General features: G+C 42.5%; 1 long non-coding RNA gene across 1 annotated transcript in view; it reads left to right on the top strand.

Annotated features, from left to right (window-relative positions):
• Positions 1-7,667: 7,667 nt before the first annotated feature.
• Positions 7,668-19,352, top strand: part of LOC135310511 (uncharacterized) — a 50,495-nt gene continuing 38,810 nt past the window's right edge. The window contains exon 1 of the long non-coding RNA XR_010370594.1: positions 7,668-7,733. This is a non-coding gene — a long non-coding RNA (uncharacterized LOC135310511). The remainder of the gene's footprint in view (positions 7,734-19,352) is intronic.

Consider the following 19,352-nt stretch of genomic DNA (forward strand, 5'->3'; position numbering starts at 1 on the left):
GACAGCCTACTCAGCAGATAATCAGAGGAGCTTGATGCACCCAGTAACTTGCAAAACAAACTGAACACTCAAGCACCGTGTGTTCCCAAAGCACACATCAGCCTCCATACTTTTAAGTCAAGGAATCTTCTTGCTTCTCCTGCTCTGAGGTAATTAATAATTTCTGCATTTGTGAAATCTCTCCTTATCAAAGTAACACATCCCATATGTTACACTGATCTTACTAATACACTTAGCTCATAATACATCCGAGCTCAACTGCTTGGATGTTGTTGACTATCTTCACAAACTTACTGTAATACAAAACGCTAGGGTCTTGTGATCCAACCTACTCTTTTTTTAAATTTTCTTTTTATTCTAATAAAATTCCCTTTGACTTCTAGTTTGTATGTGCTGGGAACAAAGGCTGAATAAATATGGAACAAGGACTGCAGGCACTGACTAGTACAAAGCTAAAACCCAAAGACTGACGGTCTTTTACAAGCAGTTAAACGTATTTGTTGCACTCAAAAAGACCACTTCCTATTTACAAAAGTTTCTCTAACAAATTGCTTTAGCAGCTGGAGAAACCTGCACAATTAAATGTTGTGTTCTTCTGTTGCTGGTGCCATATTGCACAGCAAGCACGAGCTTTTGAAAGTGTTTATAAAGGGCTCGATGTCTCTAGCACAATGTGTTACATCTAAATACAGTGGCTGGCTGATATCTGATAGGCATTGGCCCACGGTGTGCAGTTTCCAGGCAGAAAGGCAGGGCCTGCTCCACATGCCGCGATGATGAGTGAAGGTGCACAGGGTGGGATGGGTTGGGTGTCAGATGGAAAATGGTGTGTGGCATCACTCCCCCACTCCTCCCCAGGACAGGCTACTTCTGCAAAAGTACCAGAAGAAAGCAGTCCCCTGTGCTGTATGCCATGCTGCTGAGGGAGCTGTGAGCATGCATGCAAGTAAGTAAGCAAACAGCGGCCCTTAATAAATTAACAGCTCTAACCACCCTTAGCGCTGTGAGGTGACTTCCTGCTGCAGCCTCTCTGCTGGGCTTGGCAGAGCCAGCCCTGCTTGCACCAGCACTGAACCTGGCCCAGCAATGCTGCACAAACCTTATGTAAAGTCCTTTGCATTTCCATGGAGCTGTAAAATATAGTTGTATATGACTCAGAGATGTTTTTATGTTCCTTCTGGAGGGTGAAATGCTTCTGACTTCCAGAGAAACTTTTACCTGCACTGGTCTCTGGATGAGACAAAAGAATGCCTTTTGTTCCTAAGAAAATTTTCAAGGATGAAAAGAATTGTTGAAGGCAACGTGGTGGCCATGTTACTTTTTGTTTCTGCTAATGCCAACTTTGGATTCATTATAACCAGTCAGTGTGAATGTCTCTGTGATATGTATCAGAGAGACAGGTTACTCCACACCGCCCTGTCCCACTGGCTTCCAAATCACTTTCCTAATAATCGCATTTGAAAGGGCGATCATTTTTGCCTTGGATTAATCTAAAAGCCTTTCCGTCATTGCCCCATTTTTCCTCCTGTGCCCAAGGCAGTCTGAGATGAAAAGGTACTGGTTGTTTCCTTTTATTTGTTTGGTTTTTGCTTTTTACAGCACCTTCCTCCGAAGGAGGGGGTTGTCTCAAACACAGGCATGGCTAGTCCCTCTGCCCCCTTCTGGGAACCCACTTGGCATTGTTCATGTTAACACAGCCTGATGTGTTGCAGCCCGGACTGCATTGTGTCAGATGTGCAAACAATGTTAAATGAATACGAGAAAAGTATGGCAACATCTTCCCAAGTGTGTGGTGAGGGAGCTGTATAATTGATTTTTAAGAAAAGGAGAAAAAGAGAGACAGCTGGCAAGAAGGAAAAAATTAAACCCATGGGCAAAAAGGAAGCACTTAGAAGATAGGAGAAAATAGTGGTTTAGTCATCATTCATGATGGGCTTAGGTACAACCCAACAGCAACCCAGCACTCAGGAGCTGTGAGGGATCAGTTTCATACTGTGCACCAGGACTTAACACTAACAGAGTGCCACCAATCAGCAAGAAGGAAGGCAATGGGGGACACACCTAGACAAAATTAGATTAATGGGAAGAAATAAAGGCAGCAAAGAAAAGAAGCCACTGAGAGATGGGGTGAAAGGAGTTTTAAAAAATGGGAATAAATATATAAAAAGGAAGAGAGAGGAAAAGAAAACCAAAGGAGGATTTTTTAATTTATGGATTTCACTTTAGATTTCCTCAGTTTATATTACACAGCTGCTTTCCACAGCAAAGTTTAACACAGTGGGCTGCTTCTTTTAACTCTTAGGCTCGGGAAAGATATGTTGGTTAAATTCTCTGTCTTGTCCGTTAGCAGGGAGAGACAGCAGTCTTGGATCAAATCAAAACAGTAAATGACTCACAGTTTGGGCTATTGGGCTTGGTTTGCTCCCAGCAAAGGGAACATGGCTGATACAGAAAATATTTCCTCCTGGAGTGGTTCCATGGAGAGACTAACTGCTGTGCGCATACCAGGAGCAATGGTTAGTGCAAGGATTGCAATGTGCGTTCCCAATCCAGTCCTGAACAGTAGTTTCTGGGTAAGTCAAGGCCTGAGTCATGCTGTGAGTGCTGTTTGAATAATCCGACCAAGCAGTCTGAAAACTATACCTTTTTCTTCTGAAGCAGAGAGCTTTCTCTCTAGCTTTAAAAATACAGAAACATGAAAAGCAATTAATATGCCATTAAAAGGATGTGTAAACATGCAGATGTTTGAGTGAACTGCTAGGTTCTATATTGTAATCCTTGCTAATTGGAAAGCACAATATGTTATTTAGAGTGCAATTAGAGGAAAGAGTTCTGCAAAAGACAGGTATGGTGTTATTGAATTGACTATCTTTGGATCAGACCATGGACTAAATTCATCCCTGGTGACTGACACGTAAACTTTACCAGGTCAACACATAGACGATCGACACTGCAGTGAGGTCTAATGATCCACCACACAGAAGGGAAATGCTGCATGGGGTGTACACGTATTCCTGTGGGAAGTCTGCAACCTTTGTTAATCCTTGTTTCGTATTGGTGCTATATAGTTCAGAGATGAAAGCAACATCTGTTACTAATGAAAGATTAGGTTGTGACATTAGTCATAACAAAGTAAGAAGTCTTGCACTGATTTTAGAAGATCATGCATTCTCGTGCACTTTAAAGAAATAGGGCATCTTTTGTTACTTTTAAAGATGTAAAATAATGCTTCTGTGGGTGAGTTTCTTTTAAAGGAAAATCATCTTGATGTTGAAAGAAAATGCCAGTGATGTTACCATAACTATATTGATAATGAGTCATGATTTATATGCTCCTATACATGAAAATCAAAATTAAATTTACAGTCTTCCCTGCCTTTTTTATATTCCAGGTAAGTGAAATCAATACAAACATGAGATATTTTTAGAATATTTTCTGTGGACAGTATTCCCTGTAAACATTAACTCATTATTTATCTATCCCAAGGAATGCTATGCAATGGAAGACAATCATCTTGCAGTGGAATGTGACCTTGGCTAGTCTATAACAGCTAAAAAATGCCAACCCTCTGACGTTATACTGTTTTGATGGGAAGGAAAATTAGCTAACTTATTTGGAAAAATTGCAAAGAAATCTTCAACTTCTTAGAATAAGTTCAGCTAACCATTTGGCTCTCTCTTTGGGAATACAATTAGTTCATGCTTGCACAGTGTCTTTTACCTAAGAGCATTTCACAAAGCATTATGGAAATATTAATTAAGGTTACAGCATTTCAGGGGAGACGCAAAAGTTATTAACCACACTTCAAATATCAGACGCTGGACGTGGTTTATCCCATTGCAGCATCTAGGACTGTAGATGGACCCTGTGACCATCACCAGGCTCGCCCATGGGTACAGACATTGTGGGGCAGTGCTCACCAGGGAGGGTATAGCTAACACTGGGGTGACCCTTAGCTCCTTGCTCATCCCTTGTCCTGGAGCAACCCTGCTCTCACTGCTCCTGGGCAGGTCTGCAACCCAGTTTAGTTTGTCACACAGGTAGTGTCCACAGAAAACAGCAGTCCATGTCTTTTGCCATCCAGCAAACAAGGGATGCGTGGTAGTCCTTCCCTGTTCCATCCACGGTCTTTCTGCAACAGAGGATATTTCCTCCACAAGAACAGTGTCCTAAAAGCTCTCTGTGCTGCTTTAGCAGACACTTGTTCCAGGGCACTTGTTCAGGTGTCAGGGAAAAGCCACAGGGATGCATGGGTACAGATGTTGTCATGCTGTTAGCTAGTGGGTAGGGCATGCTGGGAAACCAGTCTCTGCAGGAACATGGTGCAGCTACAAAGTTATGATGCATCAGAGGAAAGCATTACAATCAATGACTACAGACATGTTATACCTAGTGTAGATGGGACTTGAGGCAAGACACAATGTGTAAATACCTCTTGTTAGATTGCGCTTCTGGAACACCTCCTGTGGGTCATTCAGTTTGCCAGAAATAATGTCTCTCTCTGTCACAGTCTTCATGATCTCAGAATACAGACATTAATGTAACTTGCTCTAAGCTCTGCAGAGCCACCTGTTTCAACTCTCATAATGATTTTTGACTTGAGATGTTGGCTGTTAGTACCTGTGCTTTGGTTCTGGAGCCATAGCAAGAAGCCTGGGTGTTGGCACCATGGCTGAGCACCTCTCCCTAACTGAACAGACCCTGCTGGGCATCCAGCTCTGGAAATCAGATTGGGACAATCAGGGAATGAAGGTCCATTTAGGGTAACATCGCAGGTTTGGGCTAAAAGGATGTTTTTGAAAAAACTTTCCTGGTTGTTCCTACTTGCTTTATTTAGGTTGACAACCCACAGAGCAGTGTCGGAGCACCCAACCTGGGTTGCCCTCAGGAAAAACCAATGGAAGAATGCACTTCAGGACTGCACCTAACACCCTCTGGACACTCGGGGGTCTTCAGTTCCTTCCTTCTAATTTGGGGAGAATTTCATAGTCTTTTTTGTACATGCTATAGGAAGTAAATAGATCTTGCATGTATAATGTTTGACGTGTACACAAAGAAAAAAGATACATCCCTCTTCTATTACTTTTTGTAGTCCTCCTACATAAGGTAACCACACTCTTCCCTTACTAGAACTGTCCCTTTAGCTCTTGTGGTTTCCTCCTATTTGGATATTTCTGTCAGAAAACATGCTACCCCAGGTGAGGGCATCTACTTGTTAGATAGTGGTTTGCAGAGAGCCTGGACGATCATTTCCCCAACTCTTCCAGCTCCCTGAAGGTTAAATCAGTTTCCTGCAGCTGTTTGTGCTTCATTATATATTCCACACATAAGGGTACTTTTTCTCATTATAAAGAGTCATTTAGGTCTCCAAATTCACATGGTTGAATTTTAATGTTTAAATCAGTCACACATGCATCAAACTTAAACGGTTCAGATTACTCTGGACTGCACATTGCAAAACAAAACAAGACACCCAGAAGAATCTCTCCCCCCATTCCTGTCCTGTCTTGTCTTCCTCCCCCACAAAAAAGGGTTCATCAAATTTGTCCATCAGATATTAATATCAGAATCTCTTTATATCAGATTTTTATCTTCTACTGGTTTCTCTGTCAAGCATCATGACAGCTGCAACATTGCTGAGCTTGATACTAGACTGCGAGTCCACAGAAAAGAAACTTAAACTGTATTTCCAACTGTATTACCTCAAATGTTTCTATCTTTTGTAAGCTCCTCTTGCAAATCCAGAATACTTAGAAACCCTAAAATGTCCATTTTTCTATCATATGTATTGCTTAATGAGTGCTTAGGAGAAGGGTAATTACTAGAGCCATATACTTGCTGGCAAGCCTGGAAAAATATTAAGATAATGTAACATGAAAAGAGAAAATCACCAGGATTTTAGCACAGAGAAATGCTGTAAGATTTCTTTTTTTTTTTAAACCTACCTACCCCCTAAAAATATATTTCACTTAATTTCCTGCTTTTCTACCTTTTTACTAATCTTTAGTTTCATGTCCAGATTCAAGTGCAAAAAATAATTTTGAAAGATCAGTTAAAAATGTCAAAACCTACTACTGATCTCAAAATTTCTCATGCTCCCATATCAGGATTGCTGAAGAAAAACCACTACCTTCAAATCTGTATGCGTAGTGAGGCATCTAGAACAATCAGTTTGAGGGTGTAGAAAAAACCTGCAGAAATATAACTTAATTCTGCTTTGCCTTTCAGCCTGAGTTATTGCTTGTGAAAAATAAAAATGAAATGAGACTATATGAATGAGAAAGCATGCCCAGCAGGCCACATCTGGGTGTCGATAGCACAGTTAATCTTACACTGAGGCTACAACATCTGATGAGCATACCGTCAACCTCATACCAATCCATATGCAGAGACACCTCAATTTGCATCAATTAGCCATGTTGCTGACAAGCCTTGTCAAGAAGCCAAAGACTGAACAGACTTGGAGAGTGAACTGTCTCTAGTCATCAAGGTGGTCCCACGAAAGCCGGGAAGGCAGAAAGGTGTTCTGACGAGAAGCCTGTATGTCTGCTGCTTTCTGCATTCAACAAGGATGCCATGTCTGCCTCTGCTAGGCAAAAGCCTATTACTTGTAAACATGCATCCTCTAAATATTTCTGCTCTACAGCCACTTTACGACGATACTGCAGATAATTTGCAGAAATGAGATTTCAGACTAAAAGTTGCAAAAGTTTACTACAGAAACTTGATCATCCAACTGCTGTTTATCCAATCAGGAAATACAGCAGGGTCATGCAGTCTGAACAGCTCACTTTTCAGTACTCCCAAAGAGCTAGCTACAGAAATAGCTATGACTTAACAGCTATTTGCCACAAACTACTTGGCAAGTAATTTAAATACCAATTGAATTAGTGAAAATCATTACCTGTACAGAAAGGTAACATTTGCAAGATTAATAATTTCACACAAATTATTTGGCCAATGCTAATGTCTCTTATTGGAACACTGCAGTTATCTTTTCCCTCCAGGCTAGTTTCTCTCTAACTGCAAGCTGACCTTGAGGTATAGAAGCTGATGACAAAAGCTAATATAGGTGCCTGGGGTGGAGCATCACCAGCAAAACAGCTGTGGTTATTACTCAGCTATCACATCTTAGCCTTGCTGTTCTGACTGCAAGTCAGCTCTAGCACCTCTGTGTTGAAGACAGCTACTGCTCTTTATTGATTGAGTTTCTATTTTGGCAGCACATGAGAAAGCATTAGAAGTTATCTCGTGGAGGTAGTGTTTCATTAGCCGGTGGAAGTGCAGTGTGAATCTCCTGACTCAGCCATTAGCCAGCCAAAATCCTCACTCAGCTTCAGGACCTCTTTTCTCTGAATTTTGACCTTTATTTAAGTAAAAGTAACAAGTGAGAGTGCCTAATACCATGACTCAGAGACAGGCAACCTGAATCTCACTCAGATGTGGCCAGAAAGTGTTACCTAAGTGTTATCAGAGAAAGCCTTAGCTTTTATTCTCTGTGACCACTAACTAATCTGGTGGCATCAGCTGCTGCCTGGGGAAAGGGTTATTCATTAGGAGCTGTGACAGTCTGCCCCTTAACCTGTATGTCTGCAGGTCACTGAAGACCTTTGGACAGCCAAGTTCCCATGCAGGTGGAAAAGAGACTTCCTGCACAGAGTCAAAACCCGAAAACAAGTATTGCAGGTGAGAGCCTGGCAAGGAGAAGAAGCTCTGCTCCACATCTACTGCAGGTTTGTCCAGCATCATCCTCCCCAGGCACTGCAGAGGACTCTCCCTTGTGACACACATCCAGAGCAGGGTCTGTGAAGGAGCAGGGCTTGGGTTGGATGAGAGTCCAGCAGAAGTGTGCCAACGGGCACTGGGGGAAACAGGGAGGGACCAGGAACCAGGGCTGGGGTGCAGGGCTTTCCCCTCTCTTCCTGGGGGATCTTCCGTGCTACGTGCAGATCTGCAGAAGAGGGGAGCCAAAGGCTTGGCTGTGGTTTCCAAAGGGGTTGGATATTTGGCACAGTCCAGGGAACAACTGACTTTAGAGTTGTCCTGTTCTGGATTTTCTTGCACAAGGCAGTGAGTTAGACCACTTCCTTGTTTATAAAAGCCTCCTATTTCATCCTTCTTCTGTACAACCAGAGAATTATGACAGAAAATATAAGGTGTTGTGGAAACTTGTTTTTGAAAGGTGAATTCTGGAAACTTGAATAAGAACTGGATTACATTTTCAATTACTGGGGTCAAATCATTCTCTTATTTGCCTCCCATAAATCCAGAATAACTACCCAGTGTAAGCGGAGGCATTCCAGATACTTCTAGTGTGACAGGAAGAGTTGTGTCTGATGACATTCAGAGTCACAGCATTTCCTTAATAACTTTCAGCTGCATTTAAATTACTTTTCTAGTAGTCCAAACGGGTGGATGTTGTTTAGGGAGTGATAAGATTGTAAATATTTTCTTTGTTAAAAAGAAATGCCAGCCCCAGTCTTGTCCTCTGGGAATGTGGCACTGACAGGTGTTAGGGTTCAAAGATCAGAAAACAATAGCATTAACTTTGCAATGGACATGGGTTCCTGACCTGTGGTGTGATGAGTGGAAAATTCACTCATCAAAGCCCTGGGAAATTAAACACCCCCCACTCTTCCGACTGTTTTGTACTGTACTAGCTTTCCTTCACAATGTTCACTTATCCTTGCTTTTTTTGAAGCAGGTTTGAAAATTTTTTTCTTGGTATTGCATCATATGCTGCCTTCTGTAGGGGTTACTGTGGAACAGGACTGTTCAGATCCTGAACAGTTAATGTCCTGAAGGGGGCTGCACTGGCAAACTAAGAAACTTGCGTGTGTATACACATGTGTGTGTGTGTTTCCATGTATGTGTATGTGTGCCTGCATGTGGGGAGCAGTCATTTATTAAGATAATACATGTGATTTTTTAGTCCTTAATCCTGCTTTTGTTGCATTTTTATGACAATCTGCCCATACTTACACAGTGAAGCTGCTCTATGATATTAAGATTATGACAACTCAGCTCAACAGATGACTACCCCATGTATGACTAGAAGAAGGCAATCCCCACAATGTGCAAACTGCATTGTCTGGCTAGCTCAATTTCAGGCATTATACTTGTCCTCTACTTCAAGTTTTGCAAAAGGAGTGCTTATTGTATGTTATTTGTACATTCCAGAGTGACAACTTCAGGCGCCTCATGTGGTTCTGCTTTAAGTACAACTCATATTTATCCCCAGATAGTGCCTTTGATTTAAAGACTATAATCTAGTCACCAGCATTTCTTTATTTGCAGGTGGACTTTTCTCTTTTCCCTTGCAAGTGCCTCAAACTCATCCCTTGAAGGGGTAGAGAAGTCTGAGGTTTGAGAGCATGCATTTGTGTGGGGGGGTGAGCAGGCAAAGCTCCCACCAGCTCTAAAAGAGTACTCACATGCTGTACATAGTCCAAACTTGCCTCCTTCCTGGCCTTTATTTGCAATTCAAACAACAACAATAACAAAACAAACCTCAGCCAAAGTTTTCTCTCCAAACTTGTCTAGGATTTCTCTGCACAGATCTCCTCTGTCCCAGCCCCTTGTTTGTTCTCTTTCAAAGAAACAAACTCTTCTCACATCCTAGCTGGACCCAACAGGATTCATCTGCCAGCACGAGGCAGCTCTGTATTTTTGTGCAGGACTCTAGTACCTGAGGAGAGTACAACTAAGCCAAGTTGTTCCCCTTGTGCAAGAAAGGGCCACCCAGTTACAGAGTTGTATCCAGTTCCTGTGTCTGCTTCTTAAGGACAACTTACAAAATCAGAAAAAGCAGCAAGATAACTGAGAAAACCTCTCTGAGAGACAATTATGGAGAGCCAATAAAATTATTTTAGTTTATGAAAGAGAACTTTATTAAGTGTGAGGATCACAGTTTGTAAGGCACTGTACAGAGAGAGGGTATCAGGTACCGTGGAGGTACTTACTCAGGCAGAATCTTAAGAAGGTGTTAAAGCTAGACAGATTTATACTGGGAAAAAAAAGCATATTTTTAATAGCAGAATTACCATCTTTTCTGATTAACCTACTAAGCTGTGTGGAAAGTGCAGGATCATATGAAATCTTTTAGCCCCTGAAGAAGCTGTGTATCTTCACGCAGAAATTCCTGAGAAAATGGTGCATAGAATGTAGAAATCCAAACCAGACAGCTCAGAAATGCTATCCCTTGCCGTTGAAATGACAGATGGTCCTCTGCAGCACACTGCCAGAGTCAATATCATGGAATATCAAACTGGCAATATTACATTGCTCCTTTATTCCAGTCCATGTCCAGTATTTTTATTGCTGATCCCACTGATTAGCCATATCATAGTCCTAACTCTGGGACAAAGAGGCCGAGGTCAGTATGTTATTATGCTTCAAGGAGAGGTGCCCGGGTGCTGCCCCGACTTTGAGTGTGGTTTAGAAGTGAACATTCCCAGAAAATGCCAAAGAAAGATCAAAGGTCTTCCTTATCAATTGGAGTGCTTGGTGGCTTGTGTTAGCATTTTCAACATTGTCCCAACATAGATGAGGGATGAAGTGACAGGTCCTGTCATTGTGTCCAGGAATTTTCGCTCTGTGACTGGAGTTTTGACATACAATACGGACAAAGCAGTAGGGAACGAGGGTGCTGTGTGTGTTGACCCCTTTTCTGTGGGATTCATTCCTCTCCCCCTTTCAAAAAAAAAAAATCCTCACTCTAGCCTAGGTATCATGAGCACCTCTTACCGCAGCAGGTGTCCTGGACAGCCTTATTACATGCTCCAGCAGGACACAAGGGCTGTAGAAGTCAGGACTTCTACATGAAGTGATTCCTAACTGGCCGGGAAGACTCTCCAGGATGGGGAATTCTCTTCCTGTAAAAAAGGCTGTTCATTTCACATTAAGTTTTAATTTAGCAGAAAAATTGCTTGCTTTCTTCAGATGAGGAGAACATGTTCCATGAACAAAGACTGTCTATAACCATTAACTTTGGCCCCACTAAGCAAGAGGTCAGGTTTATTTTCCATACACTATGCCCTCTAGACCTTTTTTCCTTGTTCCATTTTACTGCTTTTCATGAGATCACTCTTATTATAATTCATCTGTGAAAAAAAAGGAGGAAAAAAAATTATTTTAAAGCAAGTTAATTCAAACATCAATATGCAAGAAGAAAAGCAAACAATAGTAATGAAATTTAGAATAAGTTTCTTTCTTTTACCAAGCAGAACATGTCCCACAGTTATATCAGGACAAGATCTAATATTTTTTGAAGACCCCAGCAATTAGAAACAAAAAATTATGACAGTTTTAAAGAGTGGACAAATTCAGATTGGAGTTATCTACAACTTGTTTTCAGTATAGTGTAGACACAGGCAAGGGAGGGACAGAGCGAGTAATTCAAGTTTTATTTTTGTCACCAAATTTTGCTCTGAGCAGCCTAGATTTTGGCATTACATCAAATGACTAGTCCGTTAACCACTTTTTAAACAGCCTTTGCTTTTATGTTTTCCTTTTTTGATGAACAAGAATATTTTCTTAATTTTAAAGATATAAAATCCCACATGCAGATTCACTTAGCAAAAGAAATCCCACAGACAGACTGATAAATTTATTTGTGTCCAAGGAAATGCAGACTTAACATTCCTGAGAAAACCTGTGGAAAGAAAGATTATCTCATGTTTGAGTATCATCTAAACTCTGCAACGAGCAAGCAGTTTTGGTGTTTGGGGTGTATGAGTAACAGCTTTTACTCGGCTCAGTGGCAGGAGGACACCAGAGGTCACCTTGATCTGGTGCGGACCTGACTCCAAATCTCACTGCAATTACTAGAAAGGCTGTGACACCTTGGAAACTCTAGTGCAAGTGGGCCTGGACAGCTGGCTGCTTAGCTGAAACCTGTGCAGCTCACTGGAGCTGACACTTCGTTGGTGGGCGAGCTGTTCTGTGGCATCCCTGGGGGTGAGAAACATCCAGTTCTGGGCATGAAAACGTGTTTGGCTGAGGTGCCGACTGAAACCTCCTTCTCATCTGGCTGGGGTACAGCCATGCCAATGGTATTGCTCTTGTCAGAGAGCAGGATCTGGCCCCAGAGAGAGGAAGATGGGTGAAAGGCAAAGAGAGCTCCAGCCCTTTTCTTAAGCAGACAAGCCTCTCCTTGTGCTAAGCTCACCTGAAAGAAGAAACGTGGCACCTCCCTGCCAAAGAATAATTCGTCTGAGCTAAACCACAAGCAAAGCCACAAAGGGAAGGCTGGGATAATGAAAGTCAATGTGCCCACAATGAAACCCAGATATAGCAGTGACATTGAGAAGGTTGTTTTCTCAGCAAATAAACCGTCGAACCCCAGCTCACATCTTCCCCTTCAGAAATAGTTTGCTCTCAGTCATGGGTCTGTTATTCCCAAGTTCAGTTTGTTTTGCTCAGTTTTATTTGTTTCTGTTGTCCGTTCACAGTTTTTTCTGAAGATGTCCTTAGCACACGGACACAGACAAAGCGGGAAAAAAAAATGTTTTGCTTTCTGGAAACCCCATGGCTAAGAACAGCTAAAATGTCAGCTGCCAGTTTATTTAGACATGAAAAGGCATATGCCTAGACATGGGACACAGCTGAGACCAATTCTACTCCTTTCTTGTTATTATATAAATCTTTTCTGAAAAAAAAAAAAGAAAAAAAAAAAGAGAATTGACAGGGCATTGGACTGGGGAGGCTTAACATTTCTAGACCTAGTCTTCTCTTGCTATTTCCTTTCCACATGAATCTTCTCCCTACAACCAAAGTTGGGTTTTGCCTATATCCTTTTTTCCTCTACATTTCACAGTCAGTTAAAATAATTGGGGTTATTCCTCTCTCCCTTCCTATACCAGTATTATTCAAAAGGACTGGGTGGGGAGAAAAAGGAGGGGTCTGCCCAGTCCTTTGGTCAGCTCATGTCCCAAACACACTTGTGCAAAACTCCCTGTGTTCCAGTGGACATGGAGGTGAAAACTTCAGCTCAGGTTTCTCTGCTCCTTGACTCATGTTTATATCTCTGACTGGATGGAAGGGCAAAGCAGGGAGTGCCCCTCCTCCAGTGACCCTGGGAGGCAAGCTCTGTGCATCCAGCAGGACATGACTCCAAGCCAAACCCTAGGAAGGAACACGTTTCCTTCTTGCTCACTGAAATTATCTTAACTTCTTATTACGAGATCCCTTAAAGTAGAGGCTTAGTGCTAGATGGCAGAGTAGGAACAAAGTGCTCCTCTGCATGATCTGTTTATTGAATAACTAAGGTTATCTCACACCAATAAGCAGGACATGGTGATGCATGCAATCTAGGAAGAAGAGGCTGAAGCCCCTTAGGGCAATGCAGATGTGGAACCCCATCTGTTAACTGTTGTCAGGGTATTACTTTTCTCTTCCTAGACCCTCCACCACTGTGCAGGACTAAGTTAGTTGCCTGGCTGCTGCTGTCTTTCATGGGGTAAAATCCTCAGCCATCACAATGTCCAGAACAAGGGTGGCTCTTTAGCTGGTGTTTGCACAAAGACCTGTGGAAGGAAGAGGCTGTTTCTGCCCCTGAAGACTGCAGAACATGGCAAAGGCTTCCCGTGCCTGGCCTCTGCTAAAACACAGGAGGAGATGGGACCAAGGGACTGTGGCAAGAAGGTTCCTTAAAAGGTCTGCCATTGCAGAGTCCGAACAGGTACAGTAATTACAGGAGACAACCAGTTATGAGAGATTGTGTAGCTCAGTGGCAGATCATTGAAATTCATAGTGAAAGTTATTGTGCTCCAGATGGGAAACTGAATAAAGAAACAGAATTTCCCAGCAATGTCCCCTTTTAGTGTGTGTACTAAACCAGCACTGTCACATGAAGTAAGGAAAACATAATGTGTCACTTGGAAGGATATATCAAGGTGCTGAAGAGCTGCTGGCTCTCAGAGCCACTCACTGACTGTGCTACAGCTGGCCACTTCCCCCACTGAGGAGCCCACGGCTGACGGCTGGTAAAGCATGGCTGGGGTAGTGCAGGAGGTAGCCGGTGCGTGACCTTTAATTCCTCAGTTAGAGGAAGCTGCCTGCAAGAATGTGGGAGAAATTAGAGGAATTAACTTTGTTCTGTTAATGCTAGATCTGTCAATCTAGTTCTTTCAGGAAAGTGCAAGCAATTCCCGTACAAAACTGATGGCTTTAAAGGCCTTTAGCTAGAAGTCTGGTCACCTTCCATCCTGCTTTTCCTGACCTTGAGCCTTAATTAGAAGGCCTGTGATACATGACTAAACAGCATAATTGCATAAAGCAGAGGAGAAAACATCCAGACATAACTGGATTTACTTTAAATTTGAACATTTGTGCATGCACTGGTCAGCACCAGGATAATAGGTGGTACATTCCAGATCTCTGTACATATTAGTGCAAAGCAAATGGCCCCAGGTGGTTTCTGAAACAAACAAAATCCTGCTTTCGTCTGGAACTGTTAATTGTTAACTACTCAGATAGGCTTACATTCCTCTTACTGCACAAATTAAACCCACTTGTCATCTGTTATTGATTTCATAGCTTTAACATTCAGGGAAGGAAAACAGACTGCGGAACAGAAAAAGAAAATCTGTGTCAGGATGTGCTCCACTGTATGTGCTATATAATAAAAGACCTACAAACAGCCAATCCCTTTGGCATTGTCCAGCCTCCTCATCCTTTGCTTGGCTGCAAAACAGCAGAGGAAAAGGGATTTCATTTTGCAGAGGCAGATGAGCTCTGATGTGTAAACCTTCCTGTCGTGGCCCCCTGAGTCCATCTCCACTCTTTCTAAGCTGCACACATATAGGCAGCACTGAAATGCAGTTGCTGAATAACACAGCATAAACATCAGTTCAAGTTTTAGTTTGTCACTGGGATCCACCCTTCTGCTTTCCCATGCACCTGCTTGTGCCAGGAAGCAAACAAGAGGTTTATTCTCCAGTAACCCCCTGGCTAATAGAGCAGCCTTCGCTGCTGGGTGTGCTCTCTCTGGACCCTTGAGACATACTGCAGATATCTGGCTTCTTTAAGAAGAAAGTTTTGAGTACAACACAAATGTTGCTCTTCTGCCAAGTGCTGCAACATCTGAGAGTCAGGATCCAGCCCATAATTTGCTTCAGCACATTTTTTAAATATTTTGGACAAACATAACTATAGAGTTTCTGAAATTAGAGGTAATCCAACAAGCAGCCATCCTACAAGTGCAGACATCCCCCCTGTATCAATCAATGCACACAATAATGCCCATCACCCTTTACATTCATGAAGCCCAAGGACCAACATTCAAGTCCTCAGTGCTTTACAGCAAGGAGGTAAGACAGACACCCACCTCCTGACGGTGCAGAGACTTGCAGCAGTGGCCTCTCCCTTTGCCCTTATACTATTGCTATTTCTAGAAACCCAGGCTTTACTCCTTAGAATGAGACCCCATTTGTCTAGGCATACTGAATCCAAAAAGAGATGTTACCAAACAGCATGTTATTAGCTGTAACGCTTTGGAGATGGCTTCTGAAGTTGTATTTTGCCTGTAGCAATATCCCTCCTTTGACGAAGCAGGTAAAATTTTCAGGTACTGTGTATGTATCCCAGCCAGTACAGCATCAAGGGAGGGGGATAAACAAAGAAGTGAAGTCAAAATGCTAAGCAAAAGTGAAACCAACTTCAGCCACAACCAACACAGTAAATGTAAATACAGCAGAAGTGCATGCTCAGACAAAAGACACAATTATCTGTGTAATATTACCTGGCTGCTTAAACTAACTTAGTAGTTGCAATGCCAGCTGGAGGGTTTCTTGTAATGTATGGGTCAATTTTTTTACAGACCTTCCTCCTTCCTTGAGGATCCTTGGTATAGGCTCATTTGCCACTTCTTCCAGCCTCTCTTTGGGGGCAGAGGCCCAAGGAAGAAGGTACTATTGAATCACAGTTCCAGACTGAGTGTCCCTGCCTCAGGTCTGTCACCATAGAGTGGTTGCCTGTGTCCACTCTTGATGTAACCACAGGGCTTTCAGCAGCACGACTGGAAAGTAAAACATTACTATAACATATTTTAATATTTTGAAAATGTTTTACCAGTGAAAATAAATTAATCACATGGAGAGGGTCTTGCCTTCTCTACAGGAGGAGACCCTGTGTACCTGTACAGCACCAGATGCAAACAAGTTATGATGTTCTGTTAAAGAAAAGGAGATTTGGATGTTTTCAGGATAGTTTGGGGAACGAAATCTCTCTTTTAGTTGTGAGCTATTTCAGATACCAGTTGCTCTGGAAAAATTAATTTGGACCCAAATTTATTTGGCCCCAAATCTTTGAACAAAACTGACAAAAATCATGTCTTTTTCTCAAAGTTTGCCATCCACAGGGAATTGTTATTTGGATTTGGACTAGGCAGCACATATCAGACTATCTGGTAATATTCTGTAGGGAATTATATTAATGGGTTAATATTCAGACATACACAACGATGCCACCATTTCCGCCTCTGCCAATTAGCCCTGCTCTCAGGGTCTGTTGAATGGTAAAACAGACATGTAAATGGCTCAGAATACAGGTCCATTACTATCTGGCAACTGTCCTTATTTTCTGCCTTCAGTTTATACTGCAGGAGCAAGCTCCTGGTGCAGAGGTCTCAAGAGAAGAGCATTGCAGAGGAAGGTTCAACCTCTGTTGAGTCCTCCACATAGCTCCTCCCCCCTAAAGGTTAATTTGCTGATTTCACTGTTTTGCACTTACTCTGTCCCCAAAGGGAAAGTACATAGATGATTTCCTAAATCAACAGGAACCTAATGAAAATACACATACCTTTAGAGACATCTCTGTGTTGCTCACAACTGCCAGCTATCCAACATGCAAATCTAAAGCAACCCCAATGCTGACAATGGGTAAAATCCTTGACATGTAAAGCTGTTAGGTTTCACCAACTTGCAGAGACCATCCCAAACTCAGACTTCCTATGACTCTGGCCCAGTGGCCTTGGCAGGCAGAAGAGTTCCCCATGTTGCTTTCTCTTGCAGCAGCAATGTCTCCTCTTTTCTTCAGCAGTGAAACCACTCTGGCAATTTGGTCTGGGAGATGAAGGATTCAGCAGATAATTGTAGCAGAACTATAATGTTTTCTTAATTTATGTTTTTAAACACACATTTGCTAGTTGCTTCCTCTATTTGCATGTGTTTGTATTTTCATTACGCAGTCAAAGGGTTTTAAAATCTGTCTTATCTACTCTGATGTGCTGAATCAGAAAGAGGCGTTGACATTTTTGTGGTGACATGTGTGAAGGCAGCAGGGGTGCTGAAGGACTCCTTGATGTACCTCTGACTCAGCTGATGTGCAAGATGCATGCGGCTCACAAAACAACTTTGACTCCTTGTGTCAAGTAACCTCCTTGATTTATTGTCATAAAAATAAATGTGGCAGGGAGCTGCAGTGAGTTGTCTTGAGGCTGATGTGTCCAAATGTTTTGTTTAGCAACAGGACTCCTTTTTTGGCCGCAAAAATCATGCAGTCAAGTTGCTTATTCTAACCCTTCTATCAATGGTTTCTAGCTGTGTGTCCCTCACTCTGGTGCCTGATTTGAGGCAGACCCTGGATGCAGGACTGTCAGAAATGTATTCTGATAATTATTCTCACACATGTTCCTGTTATCACCACAAACCAGCTTTGGAGCAGGCTGAAGCTAAAAGTGACAGTGCCACCTCCATACCTCCTCCAGCTCCCCATTTCTGCCCCCACTTCTGTGCCTAGAAACCTCACTCAGACATATATGTCTTTGCCAGGCTTTGACCAACTTCAGATGCCAGCTGCCAGATTTGCTGTTCTCTACTAGGGATGTTGTTTCTCCTCTTGATTTTTCAGGCAAACAACCAGTTACTAGAAAACACAGTGATGACAAAATAGAAAAGCCAGACAACAGACATTAGGAGTTGGGACGCAAATTCAGTTTCCTTTTTCAGTCTTAATCCCTTCTGTGCTTCCAAGTCCCTTTTGTAGTGTCAACCTAAAGTGCAGTGACAGCCAGTGATTAGCAGGAAAATTATCCTGTGGAAAGTAACAGAAGTATCATCACTGATTAAAGACTGAAGCAAATACGATCAAATTAAGACCATAAAAGTAATGGAATTTCTGGCATTTCCTAAAATATTGGTGTTGTATTTTATAAGTTTATATTTCTTCAAGCATTCACCTGTATTTCATACAAGTCTGTTTAAGAAAAGATATGTTGAGAAAGTACACATGAAACACCTAGTGCTTTAATCTTTCTACATGCAGTGTCAGGGAATGTGAAATGTGAATGCAAAAGAAAGGATGTTAACCTAAAAGCAGGAAAGAAAGTCCTCTCCTCCTGAGGCCTTCAAAAGCAAGATCATCTTCTGAGTCAGGGGACACCTACAATTATAGAGATTCTCCAGTATGAGACAGTTCTTTTGGTTGCTGGTTTTATTGCTAAAAATGTCTGGACTGGATTATGAAAGCCAGAATGCACTCACATGTGCATGTAAGTGTGTATCCTTGTATACACACATATAGAAAAGACCAGAAGAGAAAGTGAGCTTTCTCCTGCTTGCAGAGGAGTGAGTCATGGTCTGGAGAGAGCAGGAAAGGTGGGACCACTGCCCCAGCCACCTCCTTGCACTGTGACCAGAGCGGGGCCAGGGCAGGGAAATGGTGGGTTGCCACCTGAGTGCATCCTACCCAGCCTAACTGTGGCATGGCTCAGCTCTACTGTCCCAACGAGTCCAGTCTTGTGCATGTGCACACACACGCACACACAGATGTGCAAAAATAAACACACATGCATTCAGTACATGCTCTCTCTGGTCCAGGTCATATCTTAAAGCCACAGTAAAGGTCTAGATTGCTAAGATTTTTTAAAAAGTTAGTCAGCTGAATTTTTCCTAAAAATCACAACTTATCCACTCCCTTCCCTTATTTGCAGCTTGACAGCTGCCCAGATAAGTGGGATGCTCTGTGACTCCCCTGTTTGGAGAGAAAAGTCTTGAGGAAAAGCTCCCTTGCAGGCTTGTTCCTCAGCCACAGTGCTGCCTCTGCAGGGAGATATGCACCCCTGGGGAGGGAACAAACTTACCATTTTGCCATCACTGCTGAAGAAGCACTCATAGAAAATACTAGCCTGGCCTGCGAGGGTGAGCCTGTACTCTGAGCCTTGTCCTCTTCAGTGTACTCAGTGCAGGTGGAATTCATCTGTTGGTGCTAGTTTGTAATATCTGACCCATTTTCTCTCTGATGTCTACCTACCTCCCTCATACAAAAGGAGTCCTTTTTTTTCTTGGTAAGATCCTGAAGGCATAACCAGCAGAACCCAGCTTTGTGAAAATAGACCCAGGTTTCAACATGCA

The sequence above is a fragment of the Phalacrocorax carbo genome, chromosome Z, assembly GCF_963921805.1.
Source record: "Phalacrocorax carbo chromosome Z, bPhaCar2.1, whole genome shotgun sequence".
Taxonomy (NCBI): Eukaryota; Metazoa; Chordata; class Aves; order Suliformes; family Phalacrocoracidae; genus Phalacrocorax; species Phalacrocorax carbo.